Source organism: Cucumis melo, chromosome 6 (genome assembly GCF_025177605.1).
Source record: "Cucumis melo cultivar AY chromosome 6, USDA_Cmelo_AY_1.0, whole genome shotgun sequence".
Taxonomy (NCBI): domain Eukaryota; kingdom Viridiplantae; phylum Streptophyta; class Magnoliopsida; order Cucurbitales; family Cucurbitaceae; genus Cucumis; species Cucumis melo.
The window spans coordinates 13,391,156-13,399,338 of NC_066862.1; the positions used below are offsets into that span (position 1 = coordinate 13,391,156).

The following is an 8,183-nucleotide window of genomic DNA, read 5'->3' on the forward strand; positions in this document are numbered from 1 at the left end:
TCTCAGAGAAGGCTCAGGTTAATATGGATAGGACTGAGGACTCCGGACCACATCCATCTTTTTCTTCCAATAAAGCAGCAAGTTTTCAAGAAAATCCCTTGGACTGTAAAGAAATTTGCCCACTACGCGGTTCCGACAAAACCCAATCGTACTTTTCCTGCCATAATGACCGGGTTTCGGGACGGACAATCGGGGAGGTGCGCGCATATGCGGATCGATCAACGGATCTTTCAACCTCAAGAGCTCCTGGGAGTACGACTGATTCTGCATCCCGATGCTTATTAATTGCGCTTTAGGTCTAACCTCTGAAACTGCTCCTGCCGATCCCTTTCTTTCTTCTTTTCTCCTTTTGTAAGCCGCTCCACTGAAATCCATACTTTCGAGACGAGACCATAGGCTTTCTTCCTTGAAATTCTGAATAATCAGAATTGGAATCCATTGAATACGATGCAAGTTCGGGCGCTAAGAAAGAGAAAGCAAGAACTCCAAATGGACAGACGTGCCGTCAAAGTCAGAAAGTAGGGTAGCTCTGAGAAAGAGGTTCCCCATCTATGCTAGGTTGCCGGAGACTGGAGAGGTTAGTCGGGTAGAATGGGAATATGTCTCGGCTCCCACGTAGCGGTATGAAAGAAACTTCCTAAGCTAGATCTCTTGAATGAGTTCCAACAAGAGGCATCAAAATGCAATTCCTGACTGAACTTCATCCTAGGCTTTCTCTCTTTCTTCCAAACCTACTCAAAAGAAAGAAAGACGAAAGAAGAATCAGCCTTGCTTTCTCCAGCAATTATCAGGCGCAAAGAATTTGCGTAGTAGAAGGAGTCAGAAATCCATATGAACCTGTCCTCCGGCGCGAAGCGAAAGGACTGTATTATAAGATTTTCAGGAGCCCTTGATTTGAAGAAATAGCTCTCCAAATAATAAGGTTCGAAGAAAGTCGACTGTAAGGAGTCAATGAACAAGGAATTGAATAAAGAAAGCGAAAGGACTGAATTCTCATAAATTCAGGAGTGCAACGAAAGAAATCCATATGAAAAAATTAGTTGCAAGATTCGTGCTTCTGCCTCCAGTTCCTTGCCGTAGGTATCTGACTTGTACGCCTTATTCATTGATTACCTACCTCCGGTAGTCTTGTAAATTCTCTTTCCTATGCCTCCGGTTCATGCTTCGCTTCGCGCCTTCTACGCGGTAACCCTTTGACATTCATTTGATGTTCCCTAGCTGATACCCGGAAAGCCTCATACCGACCCTGATCAACCTCTGAGGAAAGGATGTAGAACCTGATTGCTTTCCTCAACTACTGATAAGACGACCCAGCGGGCCACTCTCCCCAATTCGTAATTCTGAGTTAGGGTTCTAGAAAGCCTAATAGTGAAAAGGAGTGCGCGCGCTTAACGATTGATGTTTTGATCCGGCTTGTCTGCTTTCCTTTTCCCGATCGGGATAAGCGTATGCTAACCTCCACTTTTGTTCCGACAAGACTTGGTCCTTTTGTATTCTTTCTGATCTTTATGCTAATGATGAAATAAAGGAGATTTCTTTCTATCTTTTACAAGTCAAATCAAGGTATTTGGGTATTTGAGCTCACCATGGGCAAAATCTGACAAATGTCCATTTGACCTAAGACAAATCGTGCGTGCTAAATGGGCTGAAAAGAGGTCTTTGCGCTTTCAATTGTCTTCCAGACAGACCGTATCAGACGCCGAGTTGACGAGGCAGACTTGGAATGAGATCTTGCTAAGGCAGAGGAAGAAGGAGAGACTGTAAATAAAGGTTAGGTCCTCATATGCAATGGGTCCCACGTAGCGGTATGAAATAGGAGAAAGCCTAGCTCGAGAGTCAAGGTATGAATATGTGAGACAGCTGTGCCATTTAATAATAAGAACTTAGTTAGTCAGATCGACCGGCCAGGTGCAAAGCAGCAATAGGGTGAGGTCTTATGAGGTCATAACGGAATAAGTCAGACAAAGAGAAAGAATATCCGAGTGGTTCTCACGAAAGAGACATAGGTTTCTTGCTAGAATTCACAGCAGCGGACAGACCCATCAGCTCATGCATAAGATAGAAAGGCCGCCTATCAGTGGCTTCAGATCTACTTTTTTCACTGTGGATTGTCTTCCTGGGATAACTACTCTTCCAAAGCGAGAGGCTAGAACGTTATGGAGCTCCACCTACAATACGAGTAACTGAACGATACGCAGGAATTCGAAAGAGGAAGAACCGGCACGTCTCGACCAGAGGTTGTTGAAGAATCAAAAGTTTATGTCGTAGCTTTCGTTGTAGCTGTCGTTGAACAAGAGTCTGCTCTTGCTAGATCTCTTGACCTGCCTTCTTACTGGATTTATTGAGTCCCAACCCCTTATATAAAGAACGATTATGAAATATAAAGAACGATTATGAAATATAAAGAACGATTATGAAAGGAAAGGCTTGAAAGGAGAAATCCTGGGATAAAGATGTCTATCTTGTTGAGATCCCTCCTACGGAGCATTCCGCGCGGATTAGAAAAGATGAAAAGTCTATTTCAGACTAGGAATTATGGGAAGGTTCACGCCCTGTTCAACTCGGAATCTCTGAATTCATGTCTTAAGCAAATGAGCAGAGATCCAACTCATCCTCAAAACTTGGCAATTTCTCGGCTTTTTTCTTGCATTTTTTGACTTTTTCGAATCTTGATATTTCACGATAATAGATAAAAAAATCAGGCATTTGACTTTCTTTCTTGCTACAAAGTGGTTTTCAGCTCTCCTTATCAGTCGAGCCCTTGCAAATTCTGAATTTGAGCTAAGAAAAAGATAAGAAGAGAATCTTTAAGGTTCATATGGATTTCGTCTTTGAAGGGCGACTGTGAAGGAGCGAAGCAGCTTAACCCACGAGGGAAAGGAGTGAACCACCTCTTGACTCATCCCTTTCTGTGGCTCTTGTTGATTCAGTGGCACAGGGGAACCGGGGATCCGCCATCTCTTTCTCTTTGCTCTCGCACTTAGTATGGGCTTATCTGTCCTTTTTCGAAAGAATCTCCGTTACGTAGGAGAAGGAGAACCGTACCCCTCGGAAGGCTGGACACGCAGGAACCCATTCCAGAAATGCAAGAAAGCCACCCAGTGAAAGTGGGCATAAATAAATGGTTGTTGCAGGAGAGGAAGAGTCTGCGAAGAAGCTGCCAAGAACAAGCTCTCCCTTCAAAGTAGCCGGCCGCCTAGTCTGGGAGTCTGATCTTTCTCCGTTGCTGCGGAAGAGGTTGTATTAGCTAGCTATTTACCAAATTCCCCGTGTAATATTCTCAAATACCTTGTTTTGAGGTTCAAACCATTTCATTGATCCAATAAGAATTCCGAAAAGATTCCACTCAAATTCTTCTGGTCTTTTCTATTAGATAACCTCGTCAGTTGATACTGATTGAGATTCCAAAACAGAGAGAGATTACGATTACTCTTCCGAGACGGATGCCTCTATGTTCGGATGTCTGACCTTCTATCCTCGCTTACTCGGTAAAGCACTCAATTACATCTACCTTTATGGATGAGCTACTGATAACCTATCCTGGGCCTAGCCTGGTCCCCCTTCCACTCGGTAAACTCGGTCGTATTCAGACCTATCCAAGATGGAAGACCTTACGAAAGGATTCCCCGATCGAAGAGCACCTAACCGCTTGGGATAGCCGCTCCTATTCTTATTGGTCTATTCCGTCTATTAGACTTCGAGAACAGCGGCTTTCTATCTAACCTCTGAGAATGACCTTGCGGCTAGTCCGGTCGATAATCGGCTTTTGCCTTGATCCTCTTTGGGGAGTTTCTTCGAAGGGCCCTTAGAATTTGGAGTCGAGTTCTCCCCTCTCCTCTATTTTGAGTCGAGCTGCTTCGCACCTTGAAGGTGAATATGGATTTCTGACTCCTTCTACGCATCTGGACCCCTTATAATTGCAGAAAAGTGCTTTGGTTTCGACCAAGAAATCTCCTTTGATTTTCAGAAAGGCCTTAGGCAGCTAAGTTTATTTAAGAATACAATAAGGAAAGAGCCAAAGCACTGATTCAAGGGAATTGCCCTAGCTGATCAGCCACTCCGCCTCATCTCAAAAAAAAGGCTTATCGCGAGCCTTTCTCTATCCTCGTACTGAAAGAGCAAGCGGAACCAAGGACTCCCCTGCGACAGTGCTCGTAACGGGCTCGATCCCACTACACGGGATGGTTTGGTAGCGAGACCTGGGTTCACTTATCAGGTTTTTTCTATAAGTCGGAGGAATCCGAAATAGAAGACAAGACGGAATTGACTTCTCTAATTACGAGATAATGGGGATCTTTCTCATGCAATCCATTCGTTGCCTGAACTTTGCTTTGCAATACCGCTCTGTGGGAATCAGACTAATCCGTGTACAAGAAGAGCCTTGACTTACTTGACTTGACCTTCTTATTAAAGGTTATTCAATACCTACCCTCCACTCAGAGAAGAGAAGTTGCACCGAGGTGCGAATGAGGCGGAGTTCGGAAAAGGGGGAAGCTAGTCCGCTCTGAGTAGGGGCACACGCAAGTTCAGTAGGGAGCTAGGAGTTGGAAAGATAGCCGTTTGCTAACAGTCAATCAATCCAGTAACCGCGGAGTGGGGCCTGGTTCGGCGAACTAAGCGGGTAGGACGCGTCAGCTCTTTTCTATTTGTCCGATCTCCATATCGACAGCGAATCCTAACCTTGTGTTATCACCCTTCAGAGCTTTCTTATCGACTTATATCTTCTCACTATCTTCTTCTTTCTTTCGCCTTCTTTTTCGCTTCTCAAAGTCTGATTTGAGGCTAAATAGCCAGTGAGCATAGAAAAGATAGAACTAGAAAATACAACCCATTTCGACCACTCATGAAATTGAATATGAAAACCTCACATCAGGCAGAAAAGAGGTTTGGGTGCATTCGCATGATTGAGAGTTGGGGGAAGGACAAGCTGAAAAAAGGTCCCGTCGTCCCAATGTCACATGGAGAGGTGAGAAGAAAGGAATCCATCAAAAAGTTGTAGAAGTTGAGGCAACCAAGAATCAAACTACAATAAAAACTATACAATCAAACTCCAATAAACTCCAAAAAAAAACGATTTATTTGATTGTCATTTTTGTCTTCTATTTTCTTGTGATAGGATGTTTGGAGATAGGCTTTAAATTAAACTACCACGGACCGGGGGATCTTTCGTGTGGAACCGGTTGAGCGCTGAGAACGAGAAGTAGCACAACCAATCCTACTTTTGATGTGGATAAAAAGCATCCAATTGAAAAAAAAAAGTTTGCACCTCTTGATTTCAGAGAGGTTGGGACTTGTCTTTGAATTCATCCTTCTTTGGGGATGAGGCTACTTCACCAGCAACTCTTGAAAAAGAAAGAACCACAGCCAGCCTCACCTGCAACTCCTTAGTCGAAGAGCGTCCTAGCGACGGGGTCAGATGTTCAAAATGGACTACCACCTGCTTTCATCTCCAGTTAGGGTGGAAGCAAGACAAACCCACCATTATTAGGGGTCTAAGCTAAGCCGGGAACATCACTCGCCCAGAGGCTTTATGAATTTCTCTCATAAGAAAGGAGTCCCACTACGCGGTAAAGCAATAGCGCGACCAGAGGCGAAAGGCTCGTCTTTAAGGAGAGGTGGCATCCCTTTCAGTTGAAGCTGGATCATCCGTTGTGTCTTGAAAGAGACGCCAGTCTTTTAGTGGCATTAATTTGAATATGGATTTCGATCATTCTTTGATAAGGAATGAGCTTGAAAATTCAAAGATCATTCTTTGATCCTTATCAGTCGAGTTATTTCATTGAATAATAATCGTCGGGCTCCTCTCCTTATCAGTCGAGTACCTTCGCTCCTCTCCTTATCAGTCGAGTACCTTCGCTCCTCTCCTTATCAGTCGAGTACCTTCGCTCCTCTCCTTCCTAACCTCAGTCGAGTACCTTCGCTCCTCTCCTATATCTGAAACTACGAGTACCTTCGCTCCTGAAAATAGTTCAGGGATCAGGACTTCGCTTTCAAGTCCTAACCTTTGTATCCTCATTGATCAATCTCTTCATTCATGTCTTAAGCAAATTCTCTGAGATCAACTCATCCTTTCATTCATTGCCTTTTCTCGGTTCTTGCATTTTTTGACTTTTTCTCATATATATATTTCACGATAATTGAGTGAAAAACATTTCTTTCTCCTCTCTTTATCCGGACCAGAAACTAGAACTAGAATCAAAGTCTGTTCATTTCTTTTCTAGGCTTTCTTCTTTCATTGCGTTTTCCCGTCTTTTTTCTTGCAAAATGGTCCTTTTTCTCATCTTTCTATTTAACGATAATAGAGAAAAAATTCAAGATTTTGAATGAAAAGTTGCTGCCAGCCATACCCAAAACCTAGCTTTTTGTTCATTTTCGCTAAGGATTACAAGGTCGTTGATTACAAAAATTCATAGGTTTCATTCTCAATTCATTCATTGATTTGTTTTGAGTCTCGTTATTTCATAACCTTCGGACGGACCCTTATTTAATCCTTGTTTATATCCATATTCACAGTCGATCTTCTTCTTCCCGTCCTCCGTCCTACAGTCGTCATTCAATGGAATATGAACCTGTCCGGAGGACTCATGAAATTCCATATTAACCTCCGGGTATTGTAGCGAAGCGGCGGATCGGGCCCAATGGCCTCTTTTGGGGGAGATTTGACTCCGTTTTGGTTGGTTAAATAATATACTAAAAAAGTACCAATATTCCGATCGGAGTTGCGGGCCTTCTCGTCGGCGGATCGGGCCCTCTCATCGGGGTTAGTATTATTGTTCTTCATCGGGGTTGTGCTATTACAGGGGTGCTATAAGGAGCTCCGCCAGTATTTCATTTTCTGATTCCTCCGCTTGCTTTAGTATCTGCGGGTAGTCTCTCATCCAGGCGAAGAAAGTTTCAGGTTCGGGGATCCTTTTTTCCGCGAGCTCGTCGTATCTTTCTGCAAGTAGCCTTTCCCTTTCTGGGACCCCATGTAGAATAATAAGTAGTAAATCCTCCTCTTGTTTGTCTTGCTGTCTTCTTAAAGTGAGGGGCCAAATAGTGAAATCGGTTTCGTCTTCATGCGCTGTCCTGAAAATGGCTTGGGGTGGATATTCTTTGTCAAGCTCTTCGAAGTTTTCTCCGTATTTGGGAAGGGGGACAACGGCGAAATTGAGTAAATTCATTTTCATTCGTTTTAAGAGTGAAAAGGATATTATCAGTCTTCTTGCCCCAGGATTTCCCGTCTTTAGGAGGTGTAAGGGGCTGTCTTCAAAGCCTTTTATATAGAGTAAGGATTCTGTCATTTCGGAAGTCAGGGGTTTCTCTACTACTTGGAGGGAGTTGTATCTGAGCACGGGGTCCGGTATCTGCCCTTGAGAGTCAAATGCAGTCCGCATGCAAATAGCTCCATAAAGGGTGGCGGGGGATCCTTTCTGCAAATTCGTCGTATCTTTCAAGGTTGGGATGCTTCGTATCTTTCAAAATTCGTCGTATCTTTCAAGGTTGGGATGCTTTTCTTTTGGCCTGCAGTAAAGGAGTTGAGAGCTCTCTTTCTCCTGTTTTCTTTCCTATATTATCTAACCGAACTGAACTAATGTGAAATAACAAAATCGAACTCAAAATAGAATTACAAATTCAGAGATCCGCCCTACTACTGTGAATTTAGATAGGGCTTACAATGGAAGTCCTTCTGTTTCGGCTGTAATGTAATTTTGAATTCAATATTGAATGAATAGAGAGATTAAATCAAGAAAAACAATGAAGAATGAAAAGAATGCTTTAAAAGAAATGGAAGAACAAAAGTCGTATGGATTCACAAAAACTACGTGGATGGATAGGAACTAAAAAAGAGAGATTGAAGTAGTTTGGACGATGAAATAATATTATTACTTCAATTCGTAATTTTTAGTTGGATAAATCTTAGTGATGGAATAATAAGTTATAATTCATTGGTTGATTGTATCATTAACCATTTCTTTCTTTTGGTGTGAGGAACTTATCATGAATCCACTGATTTCTGCCGCTTCCGTTATTGCTGCTGGGTTGGCCGTCGGGCTTGCTTCTATTGGACCTGGGATTGGTCAAGGTACTGCTGCGGGCCAAGCTGTAGAAGGGATCGCGAGACAACCCGAGGCGGAGGGAAAAATCCGAGGTACTTGATTTCTTAGTCTGGCTTTTATGGAAGCTTTAACAATTTATGGACT

The 8,183-nt window shown here is 43.1% G+C and overlaps 1 protein-coding gene across 1 annotated transcript in view; it reads right to left on the reverse strand.

Moving 5' to 3' along the window:
* Window positions 1–7,538: 7,538 nt before the first annotated feature.
* Window positions 7,539–8,183, reverse strand: part of LOC127149814 (60S ribosomal protein L5, mitochondrial-like) — a 1,709-nt gene continuing 1,064 nt past the window's right edge. Inside the window, exon 1 of the mRNA XM_051085792.1 lies at window positions 7,539–8,183. This exon is cut by the window's right edge and continues 1,064 nt beyond it. The gene's annotated coding sequence lies outside the window, so the exon portion shown is untranslated.